This window comes from Rhinolophus sinicus, linkage group LG03 (genome assembly GCF_036562045.2).
Source record: "Rhinolophus sinicus isolate RSC01 linkage group LG03, ASM3656204v1, whole genome shotgun sequence".
Lineage (NCBI taxonomy): Eukaryota > Metazoa > Chordata > Mammalia > Chiroptera > Rhinolophidae > Rhinolophus > Rhinolophus sinicus.
The window spans coordinates 43,552,285-43,570,304 of record NC_133753.1 but is presented as its reverse complement, the minus strand read 5'-3'; the positions used below and the strand labels follow the sequence as shown (position 1 = coordinate 43,570,304).

Here is an 18,020-nt window from a genome sequence, read left to right as displayed (position 1 = left end):
ATGTCTCTTCATGTCCTCTGCCCAATTTTTAGTTGGGTTGTCTGTTTTTTGGTGTTGAGTTGAATGAGATTTTTATAAATTTTGGATATTAACCCCTTATCAGATGTATCACTGACAAATAAAAATACGGAACGCTTCATGAATTTGTGTGTTATCCTTGCGCAGGGGCCGTGCTAATCTGCTCTGTATCATTCCAGTTTTAGTCTATGTGCTGCCGAAGCGAGCACTCTGCAGCCTTCTGAGTCTTGCCTTCTCCCCACATCCTCCATCACTGCCCTGTTAGGCAGGCTGTCCTCAGCAAGGTCGGTGTGAACGGCCTCAGAACTTGGAAAGAGTTTCTCTATTTCACAAATACTCGTTTCATTACTGAAGGTAAATAGGGAGGAGGCTGACCTTGAACAAATGATTTCGCCCCTTGAAACTTAGGTTCCCACTTCATTGTGTCCAATTTACGGTTTCTGTTTCTATTTTTCTGTTTTTGCCTCATCATTTATTTTCTAAAACTAGTTTTTAAATTATGGTTAAAAATTTAAATGGTACAGAAGGATGTACCATAAGAAGTTACTCCACTTCCGTCCTCCCCCAGGGCCCCCAGCTCCAGAGTTAAGACTTCACAGCAGTTTGTCCTTCTAGAACTTTTAATGTTATTTTCTTTACCTTTTTCTATTCTTTTTTCACTTAATATATCTTTGAAGTCTTTCCACATCATATAAAAGTCTACCTCATTCTTTTTAAGGGCTACATGGTACTGCGTAATATGGATAGGCCTTATTTACTTATTTATTTAAATGTATTCGGATGACAGTGGTCAGCAAAACTACATAAGTTTCAGGTGTACAATTCTGTAATAACGTCATCTATAAAGCACATTGTGTGTTCACCACCCAGAGTCAGTTCTCCTTCCATCACCATGTATTTGACCCCCTTTACCCTCATCTACCATCCTCCCACCCCCTTACCCTCTGGTAACCACTAAATTGTTGTCTGTGTCTATTTTTTGTTTCTCATTTGTTTGTCTTGTTCTTTTATTGCCTTCAGTTGTATATCCCACATAGGAGTGAAGTCATACGGTTGACTTTTTCTGTCTGACTTATTTCACTTAGGACATGCCATATTTATTAACCAGGACCCTGTCATATAGAACGTTTTGACCATTTCCAGGTTTTTGCTATTAAGACAGGGACCATCTCCATCTATATCCAGCTTTATGTACTGGGTGCAAGGATGCCGTTTCCCCTCACCTCTTCTGATACTACGTTATCAGATTTTAATCTTTACCAATCAGATCAGTGGCAAATGTTATCTAGTTGCTGTTTTAATTTGCATTCTTTTATTAAGTATGAAGTTGAACACTTTTTTTCATATGTTTATTGACCATTTGTAATTTTTTCATGTACTTGCCTATTTTTCCGTTAGACAGCTTGCCTCTTCCTTCATCTTTTTGAGCCTGGATTTCGCTGTTTAGAAAGTGAGGGAGGTAGATGCACAATCTCCGAGTCCCTTTCTACCTCTGTAGCCTGTGGTCCAGGCCAACTGTCCTTTGGGTGGCTTTTAAACTACCAAAGGTACTTGTCTGCCTGTGATTTTGCCAAGCCAACATTGAGGTTGCATAGCCAATAGCTGGGGGTAAACTGCAAGAGGGCCATTTTCTTCTTTTGTTCAGTTGCGTGTCTTCCTCTTCTTAAAAAAACAGGCTTGGAAATTGCAAGGCAGAGCTGGGATTGAACTTCCTTTAAAGCTGCCTGTAGACATCAGGAATATTTATTTTCTCTATTTGTTTTAAGCCTGGGAAGACTGTGTGGTTTTCTCAACACTGTCCTGATGGAGCCCTGACCAGCAAGCGTGCAATGCCCCTAGCCCTAATGTGCCATTAATGATAGGTTAATGTACAGTATAATGTTTTTGGGACTACGGGTTCATTACACTTCTGAGTGTGAGGTCTTTCCACAGAGCGCCCAAGGTCCCATTGCATTATATCATGCAATAAAAATACCCTTTTCATATCACACACTAATAAACTGTATTTGAAATGCTGTCTGAGGGCACTGCCGTCTTGTCTATAGGCTGTGCAAGAGTGCAACAGTTGGGATGCCTTTTTTCTATTTTGTGTTTTAGTTACACGGAATTCTGAACCCAGGGAATACTGCTCATTCTTGTTTTAAATGGGGAAGTGAGTTGGTCTTTAGCCCTGAGGCTTAGGGGAGGGGCTGCGCAATGAGTGGTGAGGGTCCTTAATACATGCAGAGAAAGGCCCCTAATTCTCTCCTGCCCAGCACCCACGCGATATGCAGCTGCCCAAGAGCTGATCCAGTGTCTTCCACACTTGGCACTGAACATGCATTAGGTATTATAAAAAAATACATCCTTAGAAAAGGAGTGTAAGTACTGCCAAGTTTGAGCCATTGATAGCCATGACTACAGAAGTGATTCCATGATCGCCTCTGTGCCAGGAATTTCTCATGCACCGCCTTCCTGTGAGGTTGGTGCTGCTGTCCTTATTATACAGAAGACGCAGTTCTCAGAAGCGGGGGAAAGGCCGCACCGTGGAGAAGGAAATGCACAGGCTCCTAGGAGGCCCTCACACCAAGAACTCGGATTACCTAAGAGATCAGAGCTGTAACGGCGGGAGCAAACATCTTCTCTTCGGATGCTCATAGCCCAGTGTGCTCCTTAGTCCCTTCCTGTGAGTGGTTTAATCAGGCGGTTTTCTTCTCAAAGGTTTGCTGGCAGCAGAGCTGATTCTGAAGGTTGGGACTTGGAAGAAGGAGACTCTTCTACACTAAAAAGGAAAAAGGCATCAGAATTTTAGGGATGAGGCAAAGACTGGGATCCTAGGGCTTTAAATCACCTCTTCTGTACTTTCATCGAGAGCAGACCGTGGCACTGTGCTGTCTCAGGTGGGGGGTTGCTTCTCCCAGGGGGAGTGAGTGACAAGGTGAGGTCCAAGAACCTGGGCTCAGGCCAGCCCTGAGACTTCAGCCTGCAGCACCATCCTGACCGCCTCGGAGCTCAGTGTCCTTGTTTATAAAAAAGGCTGCTGTCTGCTTCCGACAGGGCAGGCGATCGTATGAAACAATGTAAATGAAAACACCTAGTTAGTACCTAGCACAGGATTGGGGCTCACAACTGTCAGCCGTTTTATTGCTGTTACTACCGTGTTCTAACAAGAGACACAGACTTTGGAGCTGGTGTCCAGTTTAAATCCCAACTCTACCTTAGCCAAATCACTTAACTTCTCCGAACATAGTTTTCAAACCCACAAATTGGAGATAATAACTGGAATGCTAGCCAGCTACTTCTTGGGGTGATTGTGACACTTGAATGAGATAATGACCTTGAAAGCACTTTGTGGAATGAAAAACCCTACTCAAATGCTGGTATCTGTAAATATATGTATTTCTCTCTCTAAATCAACATAGTCAAACGGTGTTATCTTTAAATATGCGTGCTTATAGCAAAGCCAATAAGGGCAAGTATTAAAAGTTTGACCTGTTCTTCTCACCACCAGGGAGCATGTCTTGGCCAAAAAGTAGACTTACAATAGCACAAAGCATATAAAAGTCAGGGCAGTTACATCCTCCATCCACATAACCATAGAGTCTGTGCTCACCTGAGTTGGTGTGAGGAGAACAGTACCTGCCCCAGATGGGCAATATTGGTGAGAACAGTGGTTGAAAAATCAAGGAACCATGTTGAAGGGTTGAGTTGGTCTGGGGAGCCAAGAAGATGATGGAAAGAAAAAAATCAAAAGTTGCTGAGCTTGTCCTGCAAAAGTCTAGACCTTTCCGTTCTAGGCAAAGTCCCCTTAATTGTTAGGAGAAAAGTAAGTTTCAAGGATAATTCATTTGTCTTTTAAGGGTTATAGTGTTGGTCTGTCTTTTGTTTTCAAATGTGGGGACTTCAGAACACTTAGGTAAACCTCTCAGGGGTTAAATCTGTCTTTAGGGCTACCAGAACTTGAAAAATGTTACCCTGTGTCAAGAAAACCAGAAGTGACAAGTTCATTTAAAAAGCCTGGTTTGTCATTGTTTATCTAATTTTCAGAGTTGACACAGAAAATTAAACCAGCTGACACTCACTCTCTGACCATCTCCCCGGCTCATTTCCGTGGTCCTTTCTTATCTGACCTTTGCATGTACAAAATGCTCCAAACCCCAAAATATGAAACTTCCCACTGAGTTTCCAGTTGCCCTATAGTCATTCCAAGATTCTGTCATAGGATGTCATCCCTAATGTTATTTTTAAAAAAAAGAAAAAAGAAAAAAAAAGATGAGGGTGTAAATCTGCTCTGTGAAGAATTTCTTTTTTCCCTCCACTTTGACCGTAAATCTTAGAAGTAATCAAACTCTGCAAAGGAACCAAGGTAAACTTGGGCCATAAGTGGCCCCATATGTCTTTCCTGGATTCAGTGTCTGAAGGCTTGTCTGCCCTGTGACATCACACTCTGCAAGAGGGCAGCTGCGGGTGGAGGGGTGAGACCCGTCACCACATGTAATACCGGCACCCTAAAACTCAGCAGCAAGCGCCATCGGTGAGCGAGCTGCTCCATATAAGGAAATTATTCAGATAACTGAAGTTTATTCTTTTTAAAACTTAAAAGATTACAGGTGTCTTCTTATATACACTCCTCTGTCCTCTTCAACAGATTATGTGTGTCAGAATTTTAAAACCATGTCTAGCTCGTCATTATGACACTATCTCCTGATACTAATGTGTAGGGCTGTTGTCCCTGACTGCTGGAGCCCGAGCTGGTTTGTTGTGTGTAACGTTGCTAGTAGGTGCCACTTCCTACTCCTGTCCTTATTTCTCCAACAGCCCTCCCTCCCTTCTCCTTCTTCTTCTTCTTCTTCCATTTGACTGTGTCTTTCACGCTTTATATTGGGAAACCAGATACTAAGCTTGTCAGCATGAAGTCTAAAATACCAGAAAATTGGCCTGAGAGACTAGCGAAAAGGAAAAGTATGCACGCTTTAGTTTAACTTCCAGATTTTTAGTGTCAGAGAAAGGCATCAAATTATAGTGACCTGTTGATATGTAAAGTGCCCCTAGTTTTGAAAACAGGCTGTTTCACTAAATAGGAAATATACGGCTTGATGATGTTGCATATAAATGTCCAAGTTTGCAACAATAGGACCATTTTGCTCTTGAATCAGTAATTAGGGTAGACTTCAAATTGTTGAAGTTTTGTTATTTTCTGAGAGGACCAAATAAGCCATGGACGTGCCAAGGGAAATCCTTAGGCTCTAAAAACCAGCCAGGCACGTAGAAGCTTCTGAATCCATCCATATTGAGTTTGATTGAATCAAAGTCTCCTTGTAAACCAGAGCATGACTGCCAGAAGAAGCAAGCTCGTAACTGAATAACTGTCCTTTTTCACAGTGGAAACAGACTTTGGTTTCATAAGGCAGCCAGCTTCTTTGTAACCAGGTGAAATGCGCGCCCTTCGTGATTCATGGTGTGCACGGCCAGCGTCAGCGCCTCAGCAAACACAGCCATGCTGCTCACCACCACCGAAAACGCATTTCAGGCTCCCGTACATTTAATTTTCTTCAACATTACCTTGCAAACCACAGTAAATCAATAACAGAATAGTTAAGTACCACAGGTTCTTTGTGTTTTGTTTTAGAAAATATTGCTCAAGGCTAAGAGTGGGTTCTATTGATGATTTTTATTTGCTGCGAGGACATTAAATGATCAGAATTTTCAAATGGTTTGCTTCCTATTTGTGGATTTCCTTTAAAAAGAAAAAGGAGGAGACAGTTTCAAGTGGAAAACGTTGGTTGCTGATAACAGAAACTCGAGAGTAACTGGTAATATTCAATCCTGTATTTTATAGATTAGGCCTCATAGCTTTGGCCTTGGTTATGCTTTTAATTCAAATTTTCCAAAAAAGCGGCCCCAGCCAGCCCCTTGGGCTCCCCAACATTCACCCCAACAGTATCCATTCCATTGAATTGAATGAGTCGCATATAATGGGGCACCATAGCTCAAAACAGTAAAAAAGATGGCACTTCAGTTAAAGTTAATTGGCCAAAATTTTGATGTCTAGTGTCTTTAGTAATTTGTTATCTGTTTTTTGTTGATTTGATAGCAACAAAAAATTTCCACTTTAGTTCCAGTCTTTGTGTGAATGGCTGTTTCTCCTCATTCAGAAACTAGAAAAGCTGATACTAAGATGAATTTTAATTGGATGCTTCTTGAACTAAGGTGAAACAATGGATATGAAGTACTTGCAAAGGTTAAACGTGTGACACCAGAGCTGGCAACCTGTGACTTGGTCAATGCTTGTTGGCACCCCCAGTCACCACCATTACCACCCTTGCCACTGTTCCCTCCATCTCTCTCTCTGCTGCTGAGTCATCACTCTGCAATTTTCAGACATGTTGGCTTCGTATCATTCACGTGGTATGTCCTCATTATTTTTAAGATTTCACAGGATTTGTGGTTATGTATTCTTTTTTCTTTCCTGATGATGTTTGCTTGTGTCTTCTCTTTACCAATTTTGTCAGAGGTTAATCTACTTGACTAACCTTTTAAAGAACCAGCATTTTATTGAATTGATCACCTCTTTGATATCTTCCTACTTTTTTTATTAGTTCATTCACTTATTCTTTTCTTTAGATTCCACATATAAATGAGATCATATGGTATTTGTCTTTCTCTGTCTGACTTATTTCACTTAACATAATGTTCTCTAGGTCCATCCATGTTATTGCAAATGGTAAGATTTCTTTTCTTCTTTATGGCTGTGTAATACTCCATTGTATAAATGTATCACAGTTTCTTAATCCAGTCATCTACCAAAGGGCATTTCGGTTGTTTCCATGTTTTGGCTATTGTGTATAGTGCTGCAATAAACATAGGGGTGCATAAAGTTTTTTGAATTAGGTTTTGGATTTCTCCGGATAGATACCTAGGAGTAGAATTGCTGGATCATAAGGTAGTTCCATTTTCAGATTTTTGAGATACCTCCATACTGTTTTCCATAGTGGCTGCACCAATCTGCAATCCCACCAACAGTGCACGAGGGTTCCCTTTTCTCCACATCCGCGCCAGCACTTGTTGTTTGTTGATTTATATATGATAGCCGTTTTGACTGGGGTGAGATGGTATCTCATTGTGGTTTTTATTTGCGTTTCTCTAATGATTAGTGAGTTTGAGCATTTTTTCATATGTCTGTTCGCCATCTGTATGTCCTTTTTAGAAAAATGTGTCTTCATGTCCTCTGCCTGTTTTTTAATTGGGTTGTTTGTTTTTTTGGAGTTGAGTTGAGTGAGTTTTTTATAAATTTGTGATATTAACCCCTTATCAGATATGTCATTGGCAAATATCTTTTCCCATTCGGTAGGATCCCTTTTTGTTTTATTGATGGTTTCCTTTGCTGTGAAAAAACTTTTTAGTTTGATATAATCCCACATGTTTATTTTTTCTCTTACTTCCCTTGCATGAGGGGATATATCAGTAAAAATCTTACTATTTAATTCCTTCATGTTATTACTTGCTGTCTTATGTTTTCTTTAGAATTACTTTTTGTTCTGTTTATAATTTATTGAATTGGACACTTAGCTCATAAAATTTCCATCCTTTTCCCCTAATAATCTATGTAAAGCTATAAATTGCCTTCTAAGTGTTACTTTAGCTGCATCTCACAAATGCTTACATGTAATATTTTCATTATCATTTGGTTCTAAGTAATTTCCAATTTCAATGAGGGTTCCTTTTTTGACCCATGAATTATTTAGAAGTATTTTTATTTGCAAATACTCAGAGGTTTTTGTTATCTTGTGGTTGGTGTCTACTTTTCATGCACCGTGGTCAGAGAATGTGGTCAGTATAATATCAGATCTTTGTTATTTGTTGAGACTCCTTTACTACATGGCCTTTTTCCCCCCTCTGCTTGATGAAAGGATTGTGTGTCCTGTAATTGTTGAATGCAGTGTCCTAATTACATCCTGTAGATCAACCTTGTTAATTGTGTTAGTCAAATACTTTGGCCTTCTATTTTCTACCTGCTCGATCTATCAGTTACTAAGAGAACTATGCTGAAATGTATTGTCTTTTGTCCCTTGCAGTTCTGCCAGTGTTTGCTTTAAGGTGGTGATGTTAGCTGCCTGTGTCAAAATATTATATTTATTTAATATTTATTTATTTAATAAATAAATATATTTATTTAATAAACACTTTATTTCAAAGTGTTTCTTTTAATCCTTATGTGGTGACTCTCTTTATTTCTAATGTATTGTGCTTTAAATTTTATTTTTGTCTGATATTAATATACCGATGCTGTGTTTTACTGTCCCTTTGTTTTCATCATTTCTGTGTTCTTTTGTTTTAGACAAATCTCTGCATTTCGTTGTTAGTGTTTTTAATTTTATCTCAGACTTTCTTTGATTAGTTTAATCATTTATATTTATTGCTTATTGATAACACTGGGATATTTTTTCTACTATCCATTTTGTACTTTATTGTACTCTTGACTTTTATTCTCCTTCCTCCACTCTGCTAGATTAATTTTTTTCTTCCCTTTTTTTCTTTCCATTGGTTTATAAATTATATTCTATTCCTAGTTGCCTACTGATTATCCCTAAATTTTTAACTTAATTTAGCAATGTCTAAGGTTAATCACTAAATATACCCTCCTTCCAAACAGTACTCAGTCTTAGGCTCAGTCTCTTACCTTTATATTAGGTAGAATTAGCTTCAACTGCATATGACAGAAAAGAAACAGCAGCTTAAATAAGACAGCACACTATGTCCCAGTCAGGTAAGAGAAGGCAGGAAGTAGGGCTCCCACACTAGTTGGCAGCTCCTGCTATCGTACCAGCCAAGGGGCAGTTGTGATTTTTGAATCTGAAAATTCCCATTTTTCACTGGTTCTCAGAAATTCCAGATATTATCTCTCTGGATATTGCCCCTCACCCACTGTGTATAGTCTCTTCTAGTCTTTCCTCTAGGCCTTACTCTTTAACATTTAAAAAATATTTTTTTCCCTCTGTACTGTGCTCTGGGCAATTTTCTCAGCGCATTCTTCTAGCTTACTGACTCTCTCCTCAGCTGTATCCAGTCTGTTGCCTGGCTTGTCACAAAGAGTTTCTTTTGTTTTTTTCCAGTGACTATGTGTTTTATTTCTGTGTTACATTTGATTATTTTTCAAGTCCCTGTTCTCTTTTTCATAATATCTTGTTCTTAGTGTTTCACTTTCTTCCTTTGTCTTTAATCTTTCCAGATGTACATTTTTTTTACATTTTCTTTCCAATTATTTTTCTATTATCTCAGTTCTGAGAACTCTGATCCTCCTGTGTATTGGGCCTGCTGACTCTTGTCCATGGTGAATTGTTTCCTCGCATGTTTTGGAGTTTTTACTGTAAGCTGATACTGAGTGGGGCTTATTCCTGTGGAAATTCTTGATCGTCAGAAGTATCTCCCGGAATGGCTTTCTGTATGTTTCTGAGAGACGCTCCAGAGCACCACTAGGTCAAAATCCATGTTATGCTAGTTTATAGCCTGGGGTTCTCAGAACATAGAGTTACATAGGCTCCGCTTCGTTTTTGTGTTTCTTGGGCAACTCCCCTCGCAGCCATCTTCTCGTCCCCTTTGCTGATGGGGGGCTTTTTCTAGCTCACCCCTTCTGTAGTCCCAGCTTTGTTTAAGGTCTCAGGGTCAGCTCTCCAGATGGACCTCGCCTCCTGTTTCTTCTTAGTTCTTCACACTTACCCGGGTCCTACCTTCCTAGAATCAATAGCTCCTCTTAGAGCCACAACACTTGCATCCACACGCTCATGATTCTGGTTTTCAGTTCCCTCATTTTTAGCACTTGCAGATTTCCCGTCTTTTCTATGAGTTCAGCTGTGCTTTTTTAAAATGTTCCCTTTTATCTGGCATGGTGAGAGCTTTGTAGAGGGAGAGCTTTTAAGCTGTCTTAGTCTCTCATCATCTCTTCATTCATGCCATCAGAATCACTCCATTCTGTTTTGTTCAACAAACTTCCTGCGCTCCCACAACGTACCAGAAACTGTGCTTGTTCTCATTATTTCTTTCCTTCCTTCCTGTACACTCACATGCCCACATACGCACACACACATGAGCACATCCACACACACACAGCCAAGGTCTCAGAGCTCAAACGTCAAATCCCAAGGGGTGAGGACAAAAGAGGGCAGGAGAGAATGCATCCTTCCAAGCATTGCATCTTTAAAGCTTACCACCACACAGCCATCACCCTAAAGACAAAACTTGGCCACCGAGACACCTGTAGCTAGCCCCACATTCACTGCTTAGACCATGCTGCAGATTCAGCCTCTCAGACGAGTCCTCAGCATTGTTGGAGCAAGGCCCTCATTGTCTCTCTGGCGCCCTCTGATCTTGACTCCTCGGGGCATCTGCCCAGCTCAAGACTGCCTGGGGGCCCCGGCATCCCCCCTCCTGTCACCCCCCCCATCCTATCTCAGTGCCCTGCCAGGGCAGCCCCACAGCTCAGCTCCCTCTGACACCAGCTCATGAGTGCTGGCACCGTGTGTTTACGCCCCTCACTGTGGCCCACTGGAGTGATTCCGTGTCCCTTCCCTGCACCACATTGTCAGCACAGGCCCCAGAATGACTCAGAGACCTCTGGAAACGTCTGTTCTCTTTTTTATTTTTTTTCCAACTTATTATTTATTTTAAGTGTGTTGTAAGCTCCAAGTCAAGTAGTTGTTTCAATCTAGTTGTGGAGGGCACAGCTCACAGTGGCCCATGTGGGGATCAAACCCGCAACCTTGTTGTTAAGAGCACGGCGCTCTAACCACCTGAGCTAACCTGCTGCCCCCACGTCGTGTTCTCTTGATGGACTGTTTTCGGACTAATTACTCTGTGTAGGAACACTTAGATCTGCTCGGATGAAAGGTGGAGAGCTCTTTGGCCCCCTTAGATGCCTGTGTACAGTCGAGGATGGCTAGAGGTAAGCAATTTGCTGCTAATAATTGAATATTTGGAGAGAAACATCTATTTCTGTAGCAATTGTGAAGAATAAACTCAGGAAGGTTGATTGGAATGGCATGTTACAGCTGCAAAACATTTCTGAGGTCTTCTGAAAGACCTCAGAATGTCTTTTCTGAAGGGCTGGAAAGGACATCCCCCCACCTCCAGCCATAGAAAAGCTTTAGAAATCAGAGGCTGAGAAAGCAGTCTCAGAACAGATGCTTCGGAAAGCTCTGCGCCCATGGCATTTGGCCAATTAAGCCAGGCTAGGTGGACAGGCAGATTCCACGTTAGCTGCACAGAGACAAGGCTCCCGCCCTCCCCTTACTGCCACGCCACCCCAGATGTGTTCTGTGTGAAGGAATAATAATCACCCCTCACGCTGCCCAGTGTATGTCTGTGAAACACCGTCTGCAGACAGGTGCCTCGTTTGGTCCTCACGACCCACCCAGGAGGAGGAGAGAGCAGTGGCATGCAGTGGGGGTAAGGAGGCCATGCCAGCACACAGCCTCCCCGAGTTCAAAACCAGTTGAGCAGTAACACTAAGGGCGTACCGGCCTAACTTCTGTAAAGATCTGGATGGAAGGATGTGCTTCCCTGTTGTGGCCCGAGTGGCCTTGCGGGGAATTGAGCGCTGAGTCCCAGTGAGAGGTAAACAACTGCAGCCCCGTCAGGTTCAGAGCCTGCCTAGAGGGCAGAACTTACCCACCCAGTGGGCAAAGATCAGATCGTGTGCCCAGCCCGGCCTACTCAGTTCTTCCTGCCTGGGGACAGAGCTCAGGAGTGTGGTAACAGAAGTCCTTCCATGGATAAGGATGAAACCAGAGAATGGAGGCTCCCTCCATTGTAGTGTCTCTGCTCTCGGTGAGGCAGTTGTGGCCCTTCCCAAGTCTTCCCAACACCTGGGATGGAGAGAGGTTTGCTGGCCCCTTGCATCACCCCACAGAGGGGCAGAGAGAAGAATTGTATTGAAATGCCTCAGCTTCTCTCTGCTGAGCCACTCATGGGGGCTCCTCTGCAGCGTCAATCCAGCCACCTCCTTCCCCAGCTGCCCCTGGTGATGAGCCTGGAAGGAAGCGTTGACCCCAGGGATGATGCCGACGTACGAGCTCGTGTGATTCATATTATAAGGGCTGCCTGCTGCCCTGCCACTTGTCAGCAGTGTGGCAGACATTGGACATCTGTGCATCTAATATAAATCATTTAACTTCTTTAATCTAAAGTTATCTCCTGCATAAGTAAGGATTAGATAGGTAGTTTTGAACGTTTGGCCCTGAAATGCTTTTTATTATGTAAAATTAAAGCAGAACCTCAAGTTTAATACAGAAAAAAGTGGTTTTTTAGCATGAATGTGTGAGTATTCCTTGTAGACACTTCTTTATGAAGTCATTCATGAGACATCAGCATTTTGAGCTGAATGTAGATGAGTGTGTTATTTTTTAATTAGGTTTTTACAAATGCAGTTTAAAATATTTCTTAACAATTTGAACCAAACATCTGTAGAAGCCCCAGCACACTTCACACCCTCCGGCACCAGACTCTGAGAAGAGACTGAGTGTTACCTCTGCCCCTAGGGCTGGAATCCCAAAGGGACATGCAAAGAGCCTTCAAGAAAGGCTCGCAGGCCCAGCAAGGAATCGTGAAGTGATGGGCAGCGTGTGGACCTTGCACCTCTTACAGGCACCACCTACTTACAGGACTGCCACTGCCAGCTCGCTGGAGCACCTGTTGGACTCGTTACTTGTGTTGTAACTGGGGTGTAACTGGGCCAGGCCTGCTTCCTTAAACAGGCTCAGGGGTCCTTGGCATTCTCTTCTGTGCAGCATCCTCAGTTGGAGAGGGTGTGCCTGGTGGTCTGGGGCTTGCCCTGATGGAGGGGAGTCCTGTGGTCCAGAGAGCCACCCCTACCTCCCGGGGAGTCTAGAGCAGCCTCAGCATGTGGAGCTTCCCCCTGGGCGTGCCCACCGCAGCCCGCGGGGCTTCTCATCCCACATCAGGCTCCGGCGGAAGCCGGTCGCTTACCAGTCAGGCCAGCTAAGTTTTCTTGGCAGCTGTGTAATTTCCCCTCAGCTGCTTCCAGTCTCACGTTAGGATCAAACGAGCTCAGATGACAAAGACGTGCAGCAGAGTGTGTGCTTCAGGGACGTCGGCAAGGTGTTTGCACAGCTCCTTCTGGGAGAGACGGCGCCTGTTGGGAGCTGACAAAGGCAGGCTCCGTAGAGGTAGAGCTGAGGTTAGGGGTGCCGTATGCTGCTAGGCATCCTGTTTCTAATTGTTCCTTCTGCTCTTCCCTCCAGAGGTCTGGTCTCTGTAGCTCTGGGAAATTTCTTCCAGGCCCTGGGCCTCCCTCTTCCTGCTGCTCTAGAGTCTAGACCCCAAGAGAAAGGATGGAGCACCAGGGACGCTGGGGTTACCAGACAGGCCACCCAGCATGAGCTCCGAGGGCAGGCTGGCCGCCAGCCCTAAGGAAGGATAGCAGTGTGATGGCTGAGGGCTTGGGCACAGTCAAGCTCCATGGCCTTGGACAGTTTTCTTAACCTTTCTGATTGAGTTTTGTCATCCGTAAAATGGGGAGAATACTAATACCTAGTAGTGGCTGAAGGTTAAATAAGTTATTTGATTAGAAATGCCTGACACATGCGACAGAACAGGGAGGACACAGATGAGCCTTTTTGCCACCCTCCCCTCAGTTTATCAGTTAAAAGTTACTTGTTGAGCACCTATAATGTACAGGGTACTCTTTGTTAAAAGTAGAAATTTAAAACTCGCCATGATCAAACTCAGGGAGCACAGCAGTTGGTTCCTCCATGGCAGAAGAGTCCTGGGTTCAAACCCTAACTCTGCCACTTCCTAGCTCTGAGACCTTGCCCCACATCACGTTTCTTAGCACCTCAGTTTCTTTCATCTATAAATGGGGGTGCTGGGAGGGTTCGAGGCCAGGTGCAGCAGTAAGAGAGCCAGAGGTGCACAGCAAGTGCGTGGTGAATGGCTGAGCCATGCAGAGTGTACAGCTTACCGTGCCATGCCACAGGCCTGCTGCGGACCAGGCCTGGCAGCCACACCAGCAAGTTGTTAAATGGCTTAAATGCATGATGTTCTTTTGAAAGTTATACAAGAGAATAAAGTATGGAGACCCCAGAAAGATAAATTCCTACTTGGGGAGAAACTCGAGACCCAACTGAGCGCAGGGAGAGATGTCAGTGAATGAGCACTGGACTAGGAGTCCAAACACCTGAGCCTCAGGCAGCACTTACGCCCCGGGGCAGGCTCAGGCCCCAGTTCCTGCCCACACGGTGGGCACACTGACCCCTCCCCTCCCTGCCCCCTTTGGTAAAAGGGTAGAGCGCTCCCACATTGGAGGGGCTCCCGAGTAGCTTCCTGTCAATCTCATCGTGATGAAATGGGTGGGCAAAAAAGGAGGGACATTATTACAGAAGGAGAGAGTCAAACTCTAGTGAAACACTGGACACAAATGCCCAGATGAAGGAGAGAGTATACTGAACTACAAGTCTTCTTCATGAGTTGCTGGCTTTTCCCCAGCACCCTTCATTGCGCCAGCCATGATTTGCTTCTCAGCCCACTGGCGGGGGCGTCTGGACCAGGTGACGCCAGTCGTCTTTGGTTGTTGTTGACTCGTGTCTCTCGCTCTCCTTCGTGTCCCACTTTTGGTTCCATTCTGCCTCGTAGAGTCCCATCCTTTTCCCTTCATTATGTCTCCATCTTCTGTGGCGAAGTTTGTGGACCATAATACTTCAACCCACGTCGGTTTAATTGTTGCAATTGGCCCTGAGAGAATCCAGGAAATGAGAGTGGCTCCCACTGCCTGGTGATGAGGCCAGTGAGATCAGTCAGCAGCTCCAGCCTGCACGCACCCTGCCAGCCACTGCCCAGTGTCCCCTAACACGCTGTCTGTGTGGAGGATAGAGGCCTAGGTGTCAGGGGCAGGGGGTGCTCTCGATAAGCAGCATGTGGGTGCGCTGGCTCCAGGGACGTGGGCCCTGCGGTGCTCCCGCTGCTCCTTGTAGCATGATGGGGCTGCCAGAGCTTGGCCACACCTGAGTTCCTCTGCCTGGGAGGGATGCGCATTTCGCCCAAGCTCTGCAGGGGGCGGGAGCCTTCCCTGGGTCTCAGAGACAACGGAGAGGGGCCTGTGAAGTCAGCTCTCTGGTGGCAGGTGCAGGAGGACACATGGTCCTGAGCATGGCACTTGGAATCAGGGGACCCATGTCGTGGGTCCAGCCATTTGCTTCAGGGACCTCAGACAGGTCCCTAAGTGTCTGCTTCCTCATCTGGTGGGTGGAGATGCATAGCTGTGTACGCCTCCAGAGTGAGGGTGGAGATTCAGTGGCAAAACCAGGACAAAGCCCTTGGCAAGTGCCGGGCCCACAGCACTGAGTGCATGGTGCTGCTCGCCGTGTGTTACTCAGTGTGCCGTTTCCACCCATCTCCAGGAGCCCGGCCTGGCCCCGACACCTGGAGCATCTGGCTGGGTCAGCATCTGCTCAGACCTGTCCACAGCCACCTGGAAACTCAAGCATCTCAGGGCGGCCGAGTGGTTTTCATGCTGTCCCCAGAACTGTCCACCACATTTATTTTGCTTGCTCGTTAAACTCATAAGGAATCCCTGCATCGTATGTCATGGGACTGGGGCAGTATCAGCCATACACCAGGGTCACAGGGGACGCAGTCCAACCCTGAAAATGCACAAGAGTAGAAACCACAAGACCTGAGTTCAGCCCCAGCACTTAACCAGTCGCTTCCCCTCCCCAAGCCTGTTTCCTCTTCTGTAAAATGGGGTGAGGGTATACTTTCCCTGCTTCTCCCACGGGGCCGATTGGAGGAGGGAGAGTGAAGTCAGAGCAGAGGTAAGTGTGTCCAAGGACGGCACTGGAAGGGTCAGGCTCAAAGCTGCAGGCTCAGTCCTACCTCCAGCCAGGCAGACGTGAATCACATGGTAAAAATAAGGGGCGGGGCGGGGGGGGCATTGCAATCTGGGTGTTGCTTCTCCCTCTGTCCACCCTAATCAGTCCAGGGAACAGCCCAGGGCAGTGAGTTTGAGTTACAGGACTTCTGGTCCAGTCCCAGCTCGGGGAACCCAGTCAGGTCAACCATGAGCCTTTGGCCTCCATTTCCTCATCTGTAAAGTGGAGATTCTAGTGCCCAAGTCTGTGACTTGCTGCCTCTGCCACAGACTGAAATGCTCCTGGTCCCTGCAGGCAGAGATGCTGCCAGGCCCGGGTACCATGGACCCTGCGTCCCCAGTGCCATTCCCACGCCCTCTCCTGCTGCACCTCTGAGAAGCTCTATATGCCTCAGTCCCTGCACAGCAGCTTTCTCAGTGTGCTCAGTCACGTGGTGGTCCTTGCTACCAACAGCTCCAAAACTCATGGTGCAGCCCTGGATGCCCCTTCATGTCTGTCTGTCTGTCACCCCACCCCCACCCCACCCTTCCCGTCTCCCTCTGTGATTCCTCCTCCTCCCATCCCTCCCAAACCAGCCAACAATAGCTGGGGACAGCCACTCATCCAGGTCACTCCCTTGCAAGGTGGTGTAAAGCGTCAGGGATTAGCAGGAAATGGGAGTCACCTCCCAGCCAAGGAGGGCAGGAAAGGGGCAGAGTCTCCACCAGAGCAGTGGATGCCGACCCTCTCCTCCCTCCTCCCAGGGCATTTGGGCAAAATGCTTCCCTGCAGTGCGGCCATCAGCCTTCCCAACTGGAGGAATGCCTCCATTCTCCCCTCCTGCAGTTCCGCTCTGCTTGTTCCCGAGCAGATGATAACAGAGATGGAGCATATGGGCCCCAAAGTCACCGGGCATTCTGGGAAAGTGACACTGTGCTACCCCAGGCTTCGTGGGAGGGGCCCATCGGCTCCTGAGCACAGCTTCTCCCTTTGTTCTTCACAAGGGCGCAAGGTCACCTCTCCTGAGCCTCCTGAAAAGGAAATGCACACTCTCTGACTTGAGAAAGAAGCCCCGCAATCTAGGCAGCGGTCTGGGAAGGCAGGTATAGGGTACGCGTATACATGGGGGGGGGAACATGTGGGAGCCAAGACAGTCCTTCCTGGGCCTCTCCTGCCTCAGCCCCCACCCAGGCGAGTGCTGCGTGCAGCACAGCCACGCACCATCCTGGCCTCCACCTCCCCTTCCCCGGCAGCGTGCTCCCGTGGAGGTCCTGCAGATGTGTTAGGAGCCCCCCCCCCCCCCCCCCCCCGCCAGAGTGCAGAGGGCAGGTCACAGAAGGCACCCAGCTGGGCTCCAGGCCTTGCTCCATGATGGCCTCGCTGAGTCCCCGCCTGGGCTAGGTGCCTTTGGCACCCTCCAAGCTGATTTTCCTCCCACTGCACCTCTGACAGGTCTGTGTACCTTCGAGCTCGAGCATGCAGGCTGCTTCAGGGGTGGTTTTCCTTGCCTGGATTGGGAAAGCTGGGTGAAGGGAAACATCAGCCCAGGCTGAGGAAGCCTGGACATTCTTCCTCCCTGTCCCCAGAGACATCTCAGGCCTGACAGAGCAGCCCCTTTCCCTCTCCTGGCCTGGTCCTCGACTGCTCCTGCAGACACTTGGGTCCAGGCACCCAGGGCGTCGGAACCCTGAAGCCCCATCCCTCCCAGCCACGCGATGAGCTCATTTGGAGGCAGCTCGGAGCTTTGAGCATGTGGCCAGGGGCTGGCCGTTCCCAGGGCTGCAGGCGAAGACTGGCGTGTCCTGGGAAGGCAGCCCTGAGAGCCCAGCTCAGGAGGCGGGAAGGAAGCCCAAGAAGGGCACAGAAAGCAGGAGAAAGCAGGGCAGCTGGAGCCCCCCTTCTCTGCTCATTCACTGTGGCTCCATGAGTGTCAGGTTACCCTTTTTGGTAGGGAAGGGAGCAGGCAGGTATATAGTCCTTAGCAGAGAAGCTACTTGGTGAGGAAGGAAGAGAATGCTTTTCTGACTTCCTTTTACCTTTGACCTGTGGCCAGCTTGACTATATGCTTTGCCTGCTTTGTTCTGGCTTTCCCTGGGAACTCCCAGGAGGCCCTAAGATTGGGAGTGTGAATCTTGATTCTTCAGAGCAGCAGGGGAGGGGACT

The 18,020-nt window shown here is 46.4% G+C and overlaps 1 protein-coding gene and 1 non-coding gene across 9 annotated transcripts in view; one reads left to right on the top strand and one right to left on the bottom strand.

The window, feature by feature from the left end:
- Window positions 1-18,020, top strand: part of MAP2K5 (mitogen-activated protein kinase kinase 5) — a 228,634-nt gene that overhangs the window by 209,513 nt on the left and 1,101 nt on the right. The gene's annotated exons all lie outside the window — the stretch shown is intronic.
- Window positions 121-227, bottom strand: LOC141570979 (U6 spliceosomal RNA). The gene has a single exon (XR_012495404.1). It is a non-coding gene; the product is annotated as a U6 spliceosomal RNA (small nuclear RNA).